Source organism: Trematomus bernacchii, unplaced genomic scaffold (genome assembly GCF_902827165.1).
Source record: "Trematomus bernacchii unplaced genomic scaffold, fTreBer1.1, whole genome shotgun sequence".
NCBI classification, from domain to species: domain Eukaryota; kingdom Metazoa; phylum Chordata; class Actinopteri; order Perciformes; family Nototheniidae; genus Trematomus; species Trematomus bernacchii.
The window spans coordinates 1,061,627-1,077,561 of NW_022987469.1; positions in this window are offsets into that span (position 1 = coordinate 1,061,627).

Genomic DNA, 15,935 nt, shown 5'->3' on the forward strand with positions numbered 1-15,935 from the left:
TCAAAATGGCCGAAGCCCTGGATTTAGATAAGAAGGTGGATGCTATTGAGACTTGCGAAGAAGAAACACCTGCTGTAAGGTGTCTGTTATTGTGTGTTTATCAGAGCTGTCAACTCTCCAACATTAAGAGACAAAACGTACGTGGTAGGTGACACTTTAAATTCACACATTTCTCTTTGTTGTACAATGAGAACAAATAATAACTGATAACGCCGAGGCGCAAGCGGAAGACACGGAGGAACGGAGAATCACTGTGAAAGATAACACCTAATTCAGTTTAAGCAAACTGCTTCTTCAGTATTCAATTCATTGCCGGCATGGATTCAAATTAATATGTTTGCAAATAACATTGTGCACTGTGTGTGTGTGTGTGTGTGTGTGGTGTGTGTGTGTGTGTGTGTGTGTGTGGGGTGTGTGTGTGTGTGTGTGTGTGTGTGTGTGTGGTGTGTGTGTGTGTGTGAGATCTGATACTAACCCTGCAGTTACTGAGCTCCTCGGCTGTGAAGATGATGCTTCCACATTTCTTCCCAGGTATCCCACTGAGAGAGAGAGATAGAGAGGGATCATTAATAGTTTTCAGGTCAAGTCTAACTCTTGAAAAAGTTGGAAAGCCTTTATCATCCACTTTATAATTCCTTGTAGCTCTCCGAATCACTCCACCTTACAACACGACTCAGGGATTTTGTCCGTCCCGTTGAAGCCGTTCTGTTATGCGGTGTTATGATATGTCTGTATCAGTTTTGTTTTATGAATTGTGGACAGACATGAGTCTGCTTTAGGCAAGGGTCAAAACTGATGTCACTCCTTTCGGGTGTTTGTTGCCTTTGACTGTTATTAACAGCTGTGTGAGATATATAGTTAGACTCTGGGAGCTGGATTGACCCGCCATGAGGAAGACACTAGGTTGAGAACATTTGGGGCTAAAAAAAACGTTTATCTCATGTTTTTATATGTACAAACTGCTGGGGCACGAACAACTTAGATATTGAGATATAGCCTAATTGTATATAGGCTGTAGGCTATCCATGGTTCTGACGGCAACAGCTAGCTGATCGTTTCATACGAAGAGGAGAGCGAGCGGAGAGGGGGGGGGGGGGGCGGCCTGTTGTGATTGTGTGAGAGAGGGAGAGATGTGAGCGACAAATGGCATACTGTCGGAAGCAGTGAATTAACGACACAGATTAAAACTGTCGGTGCATACATTTACTTTACCTCCAGTTTTTCTAAGTAATCGTCTCAAATTTGAGCTCCAGATGGTCAACTTCATTCATTTCTTTTTTATTATTTACTGCTGGCGCTGGTTATGTAAAAAACAGCCTGCATCCCAGCTCTCTATAGGGTTCATGTATTTGCTAGAAAAGGTGTTGGCAGCTCATTCCTAAAAGCAAAGCCTCAGATTGATTATAATAAGGGAAAATAAGAAGGGTATACTTCAAGACTTGTATGCAAATCGTTTGTTTATCAACTAAGATTTGTTAGAACAAGTTTTCAACTTGAATTGACTGAATTTATTTGAAAAGTGGGCTTATTAACACATGAATACTACTGTATAATGTATGTCTACATATATATTTAGGACGTACAACATTTTACATTTGTTAGCAAGGGACTGACTGGCACTGTAAAACAGACCTGGACTCTGAGCCAGCCCAGCCAACTATTGGTGTCATCGCCATGGATACTCAAGAGCTGCAGAAGGGGTCTTAAAATGCCTTAATCTTTCAAAAAGATATCTTTACCTGGCAAGTAAGAACCAAACATTTGCAATAGGGCTGTCGACCTTTGTTGCATGTCAGTGTACAACTTGAAATGTCATGTTTAATTCAATGAAAAACCAACAGGTCTGATGATCTGTACCCGAGGAGACGCTCGACCCCAGTGAGCTGGTCAGGGGCCAAATCAGTGCTGCGAGTCAACAGAACCTTCCCCACCAGACAGGAATGGTTTTATTCGCCCAGAGGAAGTCTAGTTACATTTTGCCGTCTAATGCAACGTTACAGTATAAAGGCACTTACGGGCTTGCAGGCCATCCAGGCTTCAGGATCTATTACAAACTGGGTTTAGCACTGAAGCCTAAAAAACATCCTGAAGCTGTGTTGGGATTAACATGCCTGCTTGGATTCATGGGTTTTTCGGCATCTGTGACACATGAAGGCACAAACACACCTATGACACATGAAGGCACAAACACACCTATGACACATGAAGGCACAAACACACCTGTGACACATGAAGGCACAAACACACCTATGACACATGAAGGCACAAACACACCTATGACACATGAAGGCACAAACACACCTATGACACATGAAGGCACAAACACACCTATGACACATGCACACAATCCCTTATGCTGAAGGGATGATACTATTGCACAAACACACTATATATTCTCCTGGGGAGGCTGTTTGCTGAAACCTTGACCCATGGCTTCACCTCAGTCAGTCACTTTATTATCCATTCCAATAAGCAAAGCTCCTCACATGAACAATAATGAATTCCTACACCTCTAACTTCCTCTCAGTTTGGTTTTCTTTTTAATCAATCTCTGCTGAACCTCCAATAAAGAACAATGCTAACAATGATGAATGAGCGTGTGCATGCTGCCATCCCCGCCCATAATGACCATAATGGTCTTGTGGGGAGATGGCAATATGTGCGTACACACACACGCACGCACGCACGCAGGCACGCACGCACGCATGCACGCACACACACACACACACACACTCTAAAAACGAATTCAGGGGACCTTTCACCTCCACTTAATTAAATGCATGGTTCTTTCAGGAAGACTGGGTGCATATACATTCACTCCGCAGCTGCATATAATCAGCTCATCACAGGCGTTCTCTTTAACCTATTACATTTCACCTCATTCTCCAGCAGCCAATCACTGTGCTGCAGCCAAACTATAAAATGGTTCTCCTCTCTCCTGCAGTCAACTGTGATTTCAGGTGTTCATGTACCTTATCATATGGCATGTGTCAATAAATGTTCAAACAAAATGAATTCTCTCCTGATTGAAACATCATGTGTTGAAATAAACAACTGCAGTTCAAAATAAAAAGTGAATTGCCTAATATTTTTGTTGTGGACTCAATTAATTTCTTTCTTTAAAGGCAAAAACATGAAAAAGCTAAAAAAAAAAACGATTGAATACAATATATTTGGAGCAACTTAATTTATAAATGGTTGTCAACTTAAAAACGTGTGTTCACATTGATGGTAATTAAGTACATACAACTTAAAATTCCTTTTAAATCATGTGGTAAAACTAGTCGGAACAACTTAATCTTTTGAGTAATCAACTTAAAAACTTGTGTTTATGCTACCAATTATTAAGTAAGTGATAATTAAAAACACCTCTGATTGTAGAGGAAAAGCCTTCTCTCCTAACTCAAATAACTTTGTTGCTTTAAGACAATTTCATTAGAAGTTGTCTTAACTCAATAAACATCGATGCAAACTGTTGCGTTGATTTTCTTTGTTGAGCCAAGGCACACACACACACACACACACACAGTCCTATTCACATTCCTTCTGCAACACTACTACTAACACTCAGTGCTGATAAAGCTGCAGCTACAGGAGCATGATGGTAGAAATCAATAAAACAAAGATGAGAAAAAGAACTTAAGGATGCCGGTCACCGAGGAAAATCAAGTCAGGAGTTTTCCCACACATTTCTTATCATCCTTCCACATCTACCACGCTCAAACATACACGGATGTGCACACATAAAAATATATTTTCAAGACATGAAGGAAAAAATAAACACTCAGATAATAGAAGTTGTACTTCTAAGTTTGTTTTTTATACATTTTACATGTGTGCTTCTTTTGATTTCTTTCTTTAAACATTTTATCATATGAAAAATTGTTCTTTGTGTTATTTAAATCTTCGACATCGACTATTATTCCAGTATCGTCTAATTTAGAGTTTGTTCAAATATTTGATTGTATCTTGTATTTGGTTGGATGATTTGACGTCCTAATGTGGCTCTGCATGGTTACAAAGATGGGCAGATGGTCACTGATCATTAACTATACTACTTTTACGAGAGACATGCTGTATTTTGAATTCTGCATTTATATAACTTCTACAAATTCTGCAGATGTTGCTTTCAGGGACTTGTTCATAAAATAATTAGATTAGATTAAATATACTTTATTAATCCCATATTGATATTGATTTATTGTCACAGCAACACATTACCAAAAAATATATAATAAAATAAATAATAGAAAAAGATATATCAATCTAAAAACACACAATATAAAATAAGCAGAATAAGTTAGAATACTCTATATTAGACCAATCTGCAACATAAATATAAAAAAATAGGATACTATATACATTATAAAAATCTGCAAATACTACAGTTGTCAAGAAAACTGCCAAAAGGTAGACTGTTCAGAAAACTCGAAAGCTTCTACTTTTACTACACCAAAGAACATGAGTCCCTCCGGTGCCTCCGGTGCCTCCGAGAGTATTGAACTCTATTTCATCAGACATCTCTAACAGTCACTCCACTGCTGTAGTAAATCTATTGGGAATATCAGATGATGTGGAGTTATGCAAAGCTGAGTCTCTGGAGTTACATGCATATTATATAACCTCTTTGTGGCCACGTACATCAAGTACTTGTACACATGAGTAAGCAGGGCTCTCACCAGAGAACGTGGGCAGAAAGCCTTCGGTCTCCTGACCACGCGCTCAGTGCTGGGGATCCCTGTCACTACTAGAGATAAATGCACTGTGGATCAGGGGATCTGATGGCTCCTTTGGCTGCCTGTAATAGATGATGGTGCACAGTGTCTTTGATGGGGGGGGGGGGGTGTGACTACTGTGACTATATTGGGCTGTGACTACTGTGTGAGATGGTCAAAGGATGTATTCATCCACAAATACCTAAATAATCTATTTACTGGGAACTACACAGATTTGTCCCTTTTAAGTGTACTCTTGTAACAGGAATTCCACTGTGAAAACTCTGTAATATGTCTTTGTGTGGCTCTGGAGGAGCTTTGTTGAGTCTGAGAAAATAGAGTCTGTCCCTGCTTGGGCATGGATAGACTCTAAAGTCTAAAGAAAAAAGGAAAGCCGGCATTACAAACTGTGGTGCAGAAAGATGTGCGTACCAGGCACACAGGGACCAATAGGACATCATGGAGCTGCATTATGGGAAAAGTAGGCTCCAGAAGTTTTGAAGCCTTTCCTTTTTCAATCTGTCTATACTGTTTTACTGGTATTTTGATGAATAAATGTTAAATGGACTGTACTTATATATCGCTTTATCCAATCTCTACGACCCCTCAAAGCGCTTTACATACTACCATTCATCATTCACACCTCATTCATGCAGAGCAATATGCCACTTTTTGCTCATGAAAGCTAACATTCATACAACACATTCTTACACCATTGGCCAAGCCGTCGAGAGCCACTCAGGTTTAAGTATCTTGCCTAATGATAAATTGACAACCCACAACCTTCTGATTGAAAACCGACTTCACTCCCTCGTAGCCAAAGTCATGAATAGTTTAAAGAATATAGTTCACTACATGTATAGTATATGTCTTCTGATGTTACTAATCACCATACTCTACTAATGAAAGGTGTTTTGACTTTAGTAGCTCTTGCCATCATTTTTATTGAGATCTGCTGCTCTCTGGGAACACAGCAACACGGCAAAATACATGTAGTCGAGTACCAGGTTCCTAAGGACAGTACGACTTGTTTAAATTCCCAAAGAATGAAAGTACTTTTAAATAACTTTACACTGAAGTGCAGGTCACAAAACATATTCAATACTTATTTTTTTAATCAGATCCATGGCTTTATGACAAAAAAATACGGGCTTTTATCTGAGGAAACTGAACTCTGTGCGTCTTAAGACTTTTAAGCCTAAACTGCTCAAATCATTTCAATGACACTTAAAATTCATTTGGCAAATATACAATTATTTGAATAAAGTACAACTTGAAGTTTTACTTTAGTTTTGAGGGAAACTGTTATAGTGTTTAAAAGATAACTTTGACTTTGGCTCTTCCCTTAATATTATTTTCTAAAGGGTTGTATGACTCCTTTTTCTACACTAAAGTTATCATATTACTGATGTACTGTGCTTCAATAAGCTAAGATATTCTTGATTCTACTTTTAATAATGTTAATCAAAGGCATCATGAGAGAATTTACATTCATTTATTGCCTTCATTCCTCCCCAGATAGTCCCAGTAAGATTTTAAAAAGCATTTTAGCGAAAACCAGGTCACGACAGCAGCATCACCATATTCATTTTGATGAGCACCAAAATAAAATAGAGGTCAAAGTGACACGGAAAAGCCGAGCAGCAGCACTAGTTTAATACATGTATCTGATGTTGGGTTGGGGTTCTGGTTAGAGCAAGTCTGGTTGGTAACATGTATTCATGACAATAACAAACAATCCATCTATTCATATTTATAAAAACCTAAATAGGTGTTAATACCTATGAAAACTATTTATTTTTCATTATATTTAATATAATTATTAATTACAATAATAAGTATGACCTCATTTACATCAAGTCACCTGGATGACCATGCTACCCCTGAGTCGCAGCCGCCCACAATGTTAGCTGTTAGCTAAAACAATCAATTAAGCTTAGCAATAAAACCAAATCAACACATGTAAAAAATATTTACAACAGTATATTTGTTATATGCTTACTGAGTAATGTAAAGTTAATGTATATTAAATAATATACTATGTCCAGTAGATGTTCAGTCCCTGATCGCAAATGCTACTGCTGATAGCTTGTTAGCTTAGCTAGCGAATCCTTTGTGATTAAGAAAACAGGCTGCTGTCTTTTTTGATGCGGCGTGCTGGTTGTTGAGTCTTTTTGTTGTGCCAATACATGTAAGCTGTGTTCATGGCCGAGGAGACCAGTCGCTATATCTGTTAGCTCCCCGCTAACTACAGTAGCCTACTTGTTGCTCCTATTGTGAAATCTAGCTAGTTGTGGTAAGCCACTGCAAGCATTAAACTTGATTATTGTGATTAGCATTGCTGGCAAACTGGAAGTTCTTTAGGCAAGTGCTTGCATTAGGTCATAATTATTATTGCATTTCTACTATTGTTTTTTTTCTACTACTAAAGAAAATAATTCCAGCCGTCAAAAAAAACATCATAGTTTCATGTTGACAGCCACAGCATAAAACAGAGAATGCTTTGCAGAGTACATTAACACTAACCAACTCTTAACCCCTTAGAGAACCAAACTAAACATGGATGGTGTGATTATTCTACAGCCATTAAAATATTCACATCATCCATGGCTTGCTGCTGTACAACTTAAATGTTTTATTTTTAGATATTATAAGTGCCTGCAGGTCCTCTGAATCTCTCTGAAGCACAAGTGTTCTTTAACATCAGTGTTTGCTCGGCTGCAGTAGATTATAAACCTCAAACTGAAAGGTGTCACAGCTTTCTTTTTTATTTGAACTTCATTGTATCCTCATATTTTTTTACTTTGATTTATTCTTCTCCAAACCCATTGTGAAATTATATACATTAAAATGACTGGATGAACAGGAAACAGATACATTTAGAACTAGCAAATCACAAGAAGACTAAAACCATTCTGCCCGGCAACACCGATTTACTGCTGCTCATGGAGAAGTGAACATGAAGGAGAGATGCAAGAGTACATTGGTGTTTGAGTGTGTGTACACATGAATATGCATGCAGCTATGAGTGTACAGCATCACAGGTGTGCGTCCAGGTCCATATTCTGACAGTGTGTGAGGTTGTCCCTCTGTCAAAGTATCCCTCCCCATGGGGCTTTCTGCATGGGAGATGCGCTGATGTTCATTTGGATTACAAGGCAGGGGATATGCGTGGAAGGGGGGAAGGGTAAATGGTAACGCTGGCCTCTTCCAAACACACACACCGTCCCTTTCCCTCCTGTCACCCACTGATGGGGAAGACAGGGTGGCAGCTCAGTCAATTACACTCTCTGATGAAAAGCTTTCATGTTCTCCAGAGAGCAGAGGACGGAGGGAAGCAGCGAGGAGAGAAGGGAAGTGGTTTGGGAATAGAGGGAATGTGAATCAGAGTAACGTTAAGTGAGAAGCACAGAAGCGACTTCTTTTCAGGATACAACAAGTGCATGTTCACAAAAAGTGTCTTGTTGCTAGTCAAAACATATTCAATTTAATTTTGAATTGTTTACTTCTGATATTTAGTTTGCTAGGCGAGGACAGAGCAATAGCATTGCATAGTCCTCTACGCTTCTACGCTTAAAAACAGTGGAATAATAGAGCAGTGTCTTGGATCATGCTCAATTACGTCTTCCCAAGCTTGAATTTGCATTTGTTTCAGTATTAGAAAAGCTACACAGCTATGTTTATAGGAATAAAGGAATATTTGACTAATACACTAACCATACAATAGCAGACCTTTTCAATATTTCAAACTATTTTTTATAAAAGTGGAGGTCTAACTACACGAACAGTAAACAAGGCAAAAAAATCAGCTTATCACTCACTGATTAGGTTATCACTCACTGATTAGGTTATTCTAAATTACAGAGGAAGTACAATTACTGGGGATTAAACATTAGCAGTGACAGCCATCATTACAGAACAGACACATTTTCCAACAGCACCAAAAACTAAACTGACATTGAGAAAAAACAAACAAAAAACTGATATAGGGTAACTGCTCAAAGACAAAAAAGAGGGTCATGTGATTAATTGCTTTAATCAACTTATTGTCTACATTGCACTGGCATCAGCTTCTCTGTTTTGTTCGTATGTGGGTTACTAGTAAATGGGGGAAAAAATGTAAAGGGTAGAGTAAAGGGATTCAAGTAGGTTAAATCCATGGGTTAAATCATAACCCCCCCAGAGACAGTAATGAAAGATAAAACACGTCTATTGGCCTTTTTCATGGAAAGGAGGACGATTCATTATGCATGTTTGTGTTTCTTGCTTCACGCTCCCTCCTGCAAAAATGTCTAAAGACATTTTTCACAGGATGAGTAGAGAGCTTTTAATCAGCAGTGAGTAGGCACTGATGGTAATTATCTTTGCACTGGTACTTAAGTGGATTATTGAGGAGTTGTAGAGCAATAAGCAACAGGAAGTAGAAGCTTTTTAGTTTTGTGCTGGTTTGGCCTACATTCTTAACGTTCCATGAAAAGAAACCCTGGAAAAAGTTTGGAATCAAACCAGTCAGTCAGACACTTTTCAATTCGATTAACATGCATGTAGATTTAGCTGCTGTGTAAAATAAATTGTTGTGATTATCAAATGTTCATGCAATCAATATAGTGTCATCATTACAGTTGCCCAAAAGGAGAAACACCTACCCAATTTGTGCATCCTAAAGCAGCGACCCTTCCTTTTTGTCAGGAAAAAGGAATCTCGCTCCACGTTACATCTCAGTTCCGACAAACTAGCTTTGCTTCAAATAGCTGATTTAAAAAAGGGCGCTCTTTTATAGCTAAGCTGAATAAATGTGCTAAAAAAGACAGGATAGCTGTGTAGGGTTCAACTTGCCCTTTTGTGAAACCAGTGATGCTGGTGAGTGAAAATGTTAAATGTATTATGGAGCATTCATAACAGGACACAAAGCTAATTTTTCACGCCTTGTCATTACATTTTAAATCAATGCAGATAGACATTTTATTTATGTCTGTATGATGTTATTGTGAGAGTGGACGTACTGTAGCAGCTACAATGGTATTTTAACCTAGCCTATTCGATCCAATCTTCATTACAGAGGATGCCATGGTCATACTGCACTGACCCACCATGTGAGGATCCTCTTTATAGACGTTAGTTCTGTTAGTTCTGCCTTCAACACAGTCATCCCAGGCAGACTGGTTTAAAAACTAAGCCCCATCCTCTACTCACTCTACACTCACGTCTGTGCCCCCCCCCCCCCATCCCACCAACACCATCATTAAGTTTGCGGACGACACGACTGTCGTTGGACTCATCTCAGGAGGAGATGAGACAGCCGACAGAGATGAAATCCAGAAACTGTGATCTTGCCCTCAACTCCCCAAAAACGAAATAACTCATAAACTTTTTCGTGAAATTAGCCTGTTTTCCTGAGACCCACAGGGCCGTATACGATCCCAAATATCACGTTGTGTTCAAAGTGTCATAACTTCTCAGCTGTTTGAGCCAGAGACATGCCGTGTTTTTCCTCTTAAACTACAGAAACGGCAATAAACAACTCTATTCAGTTTTTCATTGAGAGGCGTTTACTTATTTCGGTGAAACGGATGTGCGTAAAGTTTTAAAAGATGCGGATAGTCTCACCTTGATTCTGGCTCATTGTTTATCGTTTTGTATGTTTCATAGGTCTATTCTCATCTACCATCTTTGTTTGTGACGTAAAGAGTGTAAGAGTCACGTTTCTGAATCGGACACTCTTGAGTGGATGCAGTCACAGCCAATCGGAGTCTGATTCAGAGTAGTGATGGGAATTCCGGCTCTTCTTGGTGAGCCGGATCATTTGGCTCGGCTCACCAAGAAGAGCTCTTTCGGCTCCCAAGCGGCTCTTCAGTTTACCACATATTATACCTTTTATAATTCAATCAAATAGCCCTGTTTTGACTAATGATTTATATGTGTACACATATCACTTAAATTATTCAATACATCCTTTGTACTGAAGTATTCAAAAGTAAAAATTACATGTTTAATATCAATTATTTGCTGCATGTGGCCAATTGTTTTCATTGCATTTACAGACCCTTGTATCTCTCTGATACCACCCAATGAATGCACTGACTTGCTTGTAGAACCACGCTACACAAAGCAGATAGCAACACCTATAAAAACTTAAGCATAGACATTTAAAAGAAGGCATTTTAAAATTATATTTAAAGAAAAGGCCCTGACAAAACAGCAGGGCTCTATTTCAGTATTAACTATAGAAAAAAAGACAGCAAAGCTGACATCAAATCTTTGCTGAGCCCAAGGATAATCATAAATAAATAACATAGTGAAAATAAATATATTGCAATGCTCAGTACAGCAGCATCCAACAGTCTCTAATCCTTGGATATTACATGTCCCTGCATGCATGCACGGAGCAGCTGTAGCGCAGAGATCATCATATAATTCTGTCTTGTATTACTTAACAAAAAAAAAAAAAAAAAAAAAAAAAACGGCTCCCGTCGTTCACTTAAAAGAGCCGACACATCACTAATATATACGGTCTATGGTCGCTGCACATTATCCCTTACGTAGTTCCTTTCCACAATACATGGCATGCTGAGAAGATTAGTCTTAATTTTCATCAACATCGTCCCCTTGAAAAATCAGCTCCAAAGCTTCAGCTGTAGTAAACTTCCTTGCCATACCTCAGTTTACTTTCAAAACACTAAAAGAACTATTCCAACTTTTATTTTGTTTTCGCGCGTGGAATTATACCGGCTCTCGTTTCAGTACACATAACAACGGAACTGACAGGCAACCCTCTGAATTAGTGATGTGTCGGTCGCGGGAGCCGGCTCGCACCCGCGAACGAGCCGTTTTTTTTTGTTGCAAGTCAGTGCATTCATTGGGTGGTATCAGAGAGATACAAGGGTCTGTAAATGCAATGAAAACAATTGGCCACAGCAAATAATTGATATTAAACATGTAATTTTTACTTTTGAATACTTCAGTACAAAGGATGTATTGAATAATTTAAGTGATATGTGTACACATATAAATCATTAGTCAAAACAGGGCTATTTGATTGAATTATAAAAGGTATAATATGTGGTAAACTGAAGAGCCGTTTGGGAGCCGAAAGAGCCGGCTCTTCTTGGTGAGCCGAGCCAAATGATCCGGCTCACCAAGAAGAGCCGGAATTCCCATCACTAGTATATATAAAGGCAGCGACGCGGTCATTATGGGGAAAAGAACACCGACAGGCAGATCAGGAGCCCGACGCGAAGCGGAGGGATCTAGATCTGCATGAAGGTGTTACCTGCACATTATCCCACTTATTACATGGCCACATTCTCAACAAAGTAACGATATGACTCCCAATATTAATTGAAATGCTTTTATGGATTTAGAAAATGATTTTATTGATTTAAAAAATAGTTGTATGTATTGATTTAAATTGACATGCATCCGCTAAGAAAAATAGTCTGTTGTTACCGTTTGAAAAACGTAGCAACGGCAGGAAGGCGGAGCTTTTTGATTACAGATTTGAAAACATCGTTGCTTGCTTTAAAAGTAGCACAATTCATTATGTCAAACCTTGGAAAGTATCTAGATATCCCTGCCCTAATGCCAAAGTAACTGGCAACTGAATATGTGTTGCCGTTTGATGTCTATGTCTGGACCGCTGCGTAAAAAGGAGGGTTTCTGCCCGTTACTGTTTTCTTGTCGCTCTTGTCTTGTCCGTTAGAAAAGCAAACTGCATGCAGTTTGCTTTTCGGCCAAACTGTATACAGTTAAATCGAACGGACTTCTTTGTGCAGATGTGAGCGTCCTTAACAACGGTCAATAAGTCCTTGACAGCGGTCTGTCTGTTCTGGATTAACAACGTGTCACGTGTTCTGAATTGACCAATCAGAATCGAGTATTCAACTAAACCATGTAATAATTAAGCAATAGCTCACGACAGGCCGTGGTATATGCTCATTATATCACAGCTAAGGCGCGTGGTTCGGCCCGACGCGAAGCTGGTAAAACGGTTACCAAGTGTGGCAATATGAAAGAAAAATACACACTCTAATTTAAATAGTTTTTATTAGTAAATAATCATGTTCAAAATAAAATAGTCCCTCCGTTGCCTTCTGCACGAAACAGTGTGAGGTGGTTGCTATGCAACAACACTAACAGCTAGCGAACATTAGACAGAGAGCGTTGATCCATTATTTGGCTATTTATTTACATTAATTTGTATGTTGCCGTTTATTGTGCACCCACTGAAAAACTGTCCAGCATCAGTAGAATGGCTTACGTGGTTACTTGTATAGGTTAAGGTTGTAAATAATGTATGGACTGTATAGTGTACGCTGTTGCTTGCCATGGCGAGAATATTGCTCCACTTTCTCCGGCCCCCAAGATTCGGCTTCCAGTAGCTCTGGAGAGAGCTTTCGCACCTGTGGCCACTAACGGTCATAATTTCTCTGCTTTGTTTCAAGACCCGCATCAGAAAGCTTTTGAATGGTGGTACTTTTCCAGTTGGTCTAACCGCTCTTCACGTAGCTCTGCATGTCGTCGTTTAGGTGCTTTTTGTTCTGGAGATAGGCACTCCTCAATCCACTCCTCCATAGTAAGACCCCCCCGGAGGTCGAAGTTAATCTTAACTGTTTCCATCTTATGCTTTGTAAGTTTGTTTCGTAGCGGAAGAAATGTAAATATATTTATAAAACGGACAAGTCAAATCAAGCAATCTGATTGGTCGATAGCGTTTTTGCTGACCTTTTTGATTACAGATTTGAAAACATCGTTGCTTGCTTTAAAAGTAGCACAATTCATTATGTCAAACCTTGGAAAGTATCTAAATATCCTTGCCCTAATGCCAAAGGAACTACACACTGAATATGTTTTGCCGTTTGATGTCTATGTCTGGACCGCTGCGTAAAAAGGAGGGTTTCTGCCCCGTTACTTCTCCGCTGTTTTCTTGTCCCAGTTTAAAAAGCAAACTGCAGGCAGTTTGCTTTTCAGCCCAACTGTATACAGCTTTTCTCAGACGCGGAGGGATACTGACTTGTTGTGAAAAGTAACTACAATTCTACCCATGGTATACGCTCAGTATATCACGGCTAAGAACCAATCAGATTGCTTGATTTGACTTGTCCGTTTTATAACATCATATATATATATCATAGTCTTGACAAAAAAAAAGACAATTCCTGGCAAAAAAACACCCATGGACACTGCCCAAAAGAATGGGCATAACTAATGAACAGAAGGAGTTAGAATCTTCTAATCAGTTCTGATACAATGATAATAAATGTGTGCAATTGTCTGTGTTGAATGTTTTTTTCAATGTTATGGTTAGCAGTTATTTTTTAAGAAATAAGTAAAAGATTCAAGCTCCGTTTAAAAAAAAGAAAATGTTTATTGGCAAATATCCCATATTATATTGTATATAAGTCTCTAATGAGTGGCATATATCATTAGCTGAGGTTGTGCTGATTTCTGGGATGGAAAACTTTATTATACTGTAAAGAAATGACAATTTATAAAGCAAAACACAAAAATATACAAAAACGGAAATGTCCTATGTGGGTTTCAGAGGGTTCAAGTGTAACAGATTGATGCTTCTCCACAGATTGTTGTTAAAAAACTGTAAAAACTAGGGCCACCAAACAGCATCTTGCATAGGGCCCCCAAAAAGCTAGAAACGGCCCTGAGTGGCACAGTACAAAATGTCTTGCATATCCAAATCAAATATTTTTTATTAAATATTGGAGGCTTTACAGACATACAGCATACACACCCTCTGTCTTTAGACCCTTGCAGCTTGCAAGGTAAAAATCCCAAAGAAATGCCACAATTAAGAGTGCAGCATCCACATTGCAATATGCATGGTGTCACTTCAGATCCAGAGTGGGTGGTATGTACAGAGCACTGGTTAAGACAGACCTATCTAGGTTAGACCCACAGCCTAGCTATTAGGTTGCCTTTAATAAATAATGGCCAGTAGGATTTAGGTTGAGCGTCTAGGAGGAGATGTGAAATACTGAGGAACTTGTTCATTAGTGAGTTGTGCAATCCCTGCCGTACTTATTACCCCTCATTACACTAAAGGAAAGTGCTAATAGCGATGGCTGCAAGCATAAGACTGAGTTGAGAAAAGGAGCACGGAGGTGTAATTTCTGTCCTGAAGGGGGAAGCTGGTGATATTTGAGATCATTTGAATTCTCAGTCAGGCTCAGCTTATTGAATATTTACTCTGACTGCTCTAGGATATCTCAATTAGGAGAGGCAGGAACATGACTTCTGAATGTAATATAATATCGCAGTTGGGTTCTCACCGATTATTAAATAATGTATGGACTGTATAGTGTACATGCTAACTGGGTTATAAGAAGTGCTGGTCTGTAGCTGAGAAAGAGACAGAAATCAATCTCCAGAGACACTCTGACCTCTTTCTGATGCTCAAGTGAGGGGGTTGATGGAAAGAGTGACGGAGGGAAATACAGAACAGGGTTTCCCATTGCTAACCCAGTGTGAGGCACATTGGATGTCATTCTAAACTTAAAAGAAAATGGATTCAAAACACTCCAGCAGCATAGTCTCAAACCTGTTAAGCCCCATAGCCCCCGAAGGCGGGGGCTATGGGCTTTTTTTCTTCACGAAACTGTGTCTCAGGGCTTCTTAACATTTAACAACCTATTAATGTGTCATACCCACTTAACGGGAAGAAACTCAGCTAACTGACGATTTGAACCCTTTTTAGCTAAACGAAACACAAGGGTATTACCAAGCCTCTGAATTAGCCCTGAGCGAAAAAATGCTAACGCACAGAACTCACGGTAGAAATACTTTATTACTTATCGGATCTTCACAAACAAGATATCAGATTAAAGCTGAGATACCACAGATTCTAGAGGTATAAGTATCATCACTGTGCGACCAAAACTCGCGGCAGCTCAGGCAAACCCAGACAACACAACGTAGCTTTACGGAGCCAAAACGGCAAATACGTCTTACCTTTGCTGTTTTCTGATCAAAAGTTGTGTTCAATGGCATTAAAACGATAGAAACGCTGCTGAAGGTTAATCCAATGTGTCTGTGTCACTTTGAAATGATTACTGATAATCCATCATTCCGTTTTTGTCAAAAACTGAGATTTCATATTAGCTGCTATGAGAGCTATGAGCAGCTTCCGGTTTTGGGCAAACTGCGTGCGCATCACTCTCACTCATCAATGGTAATGTTTAGATGGATTTTAGGAACTTCCCCTCGATT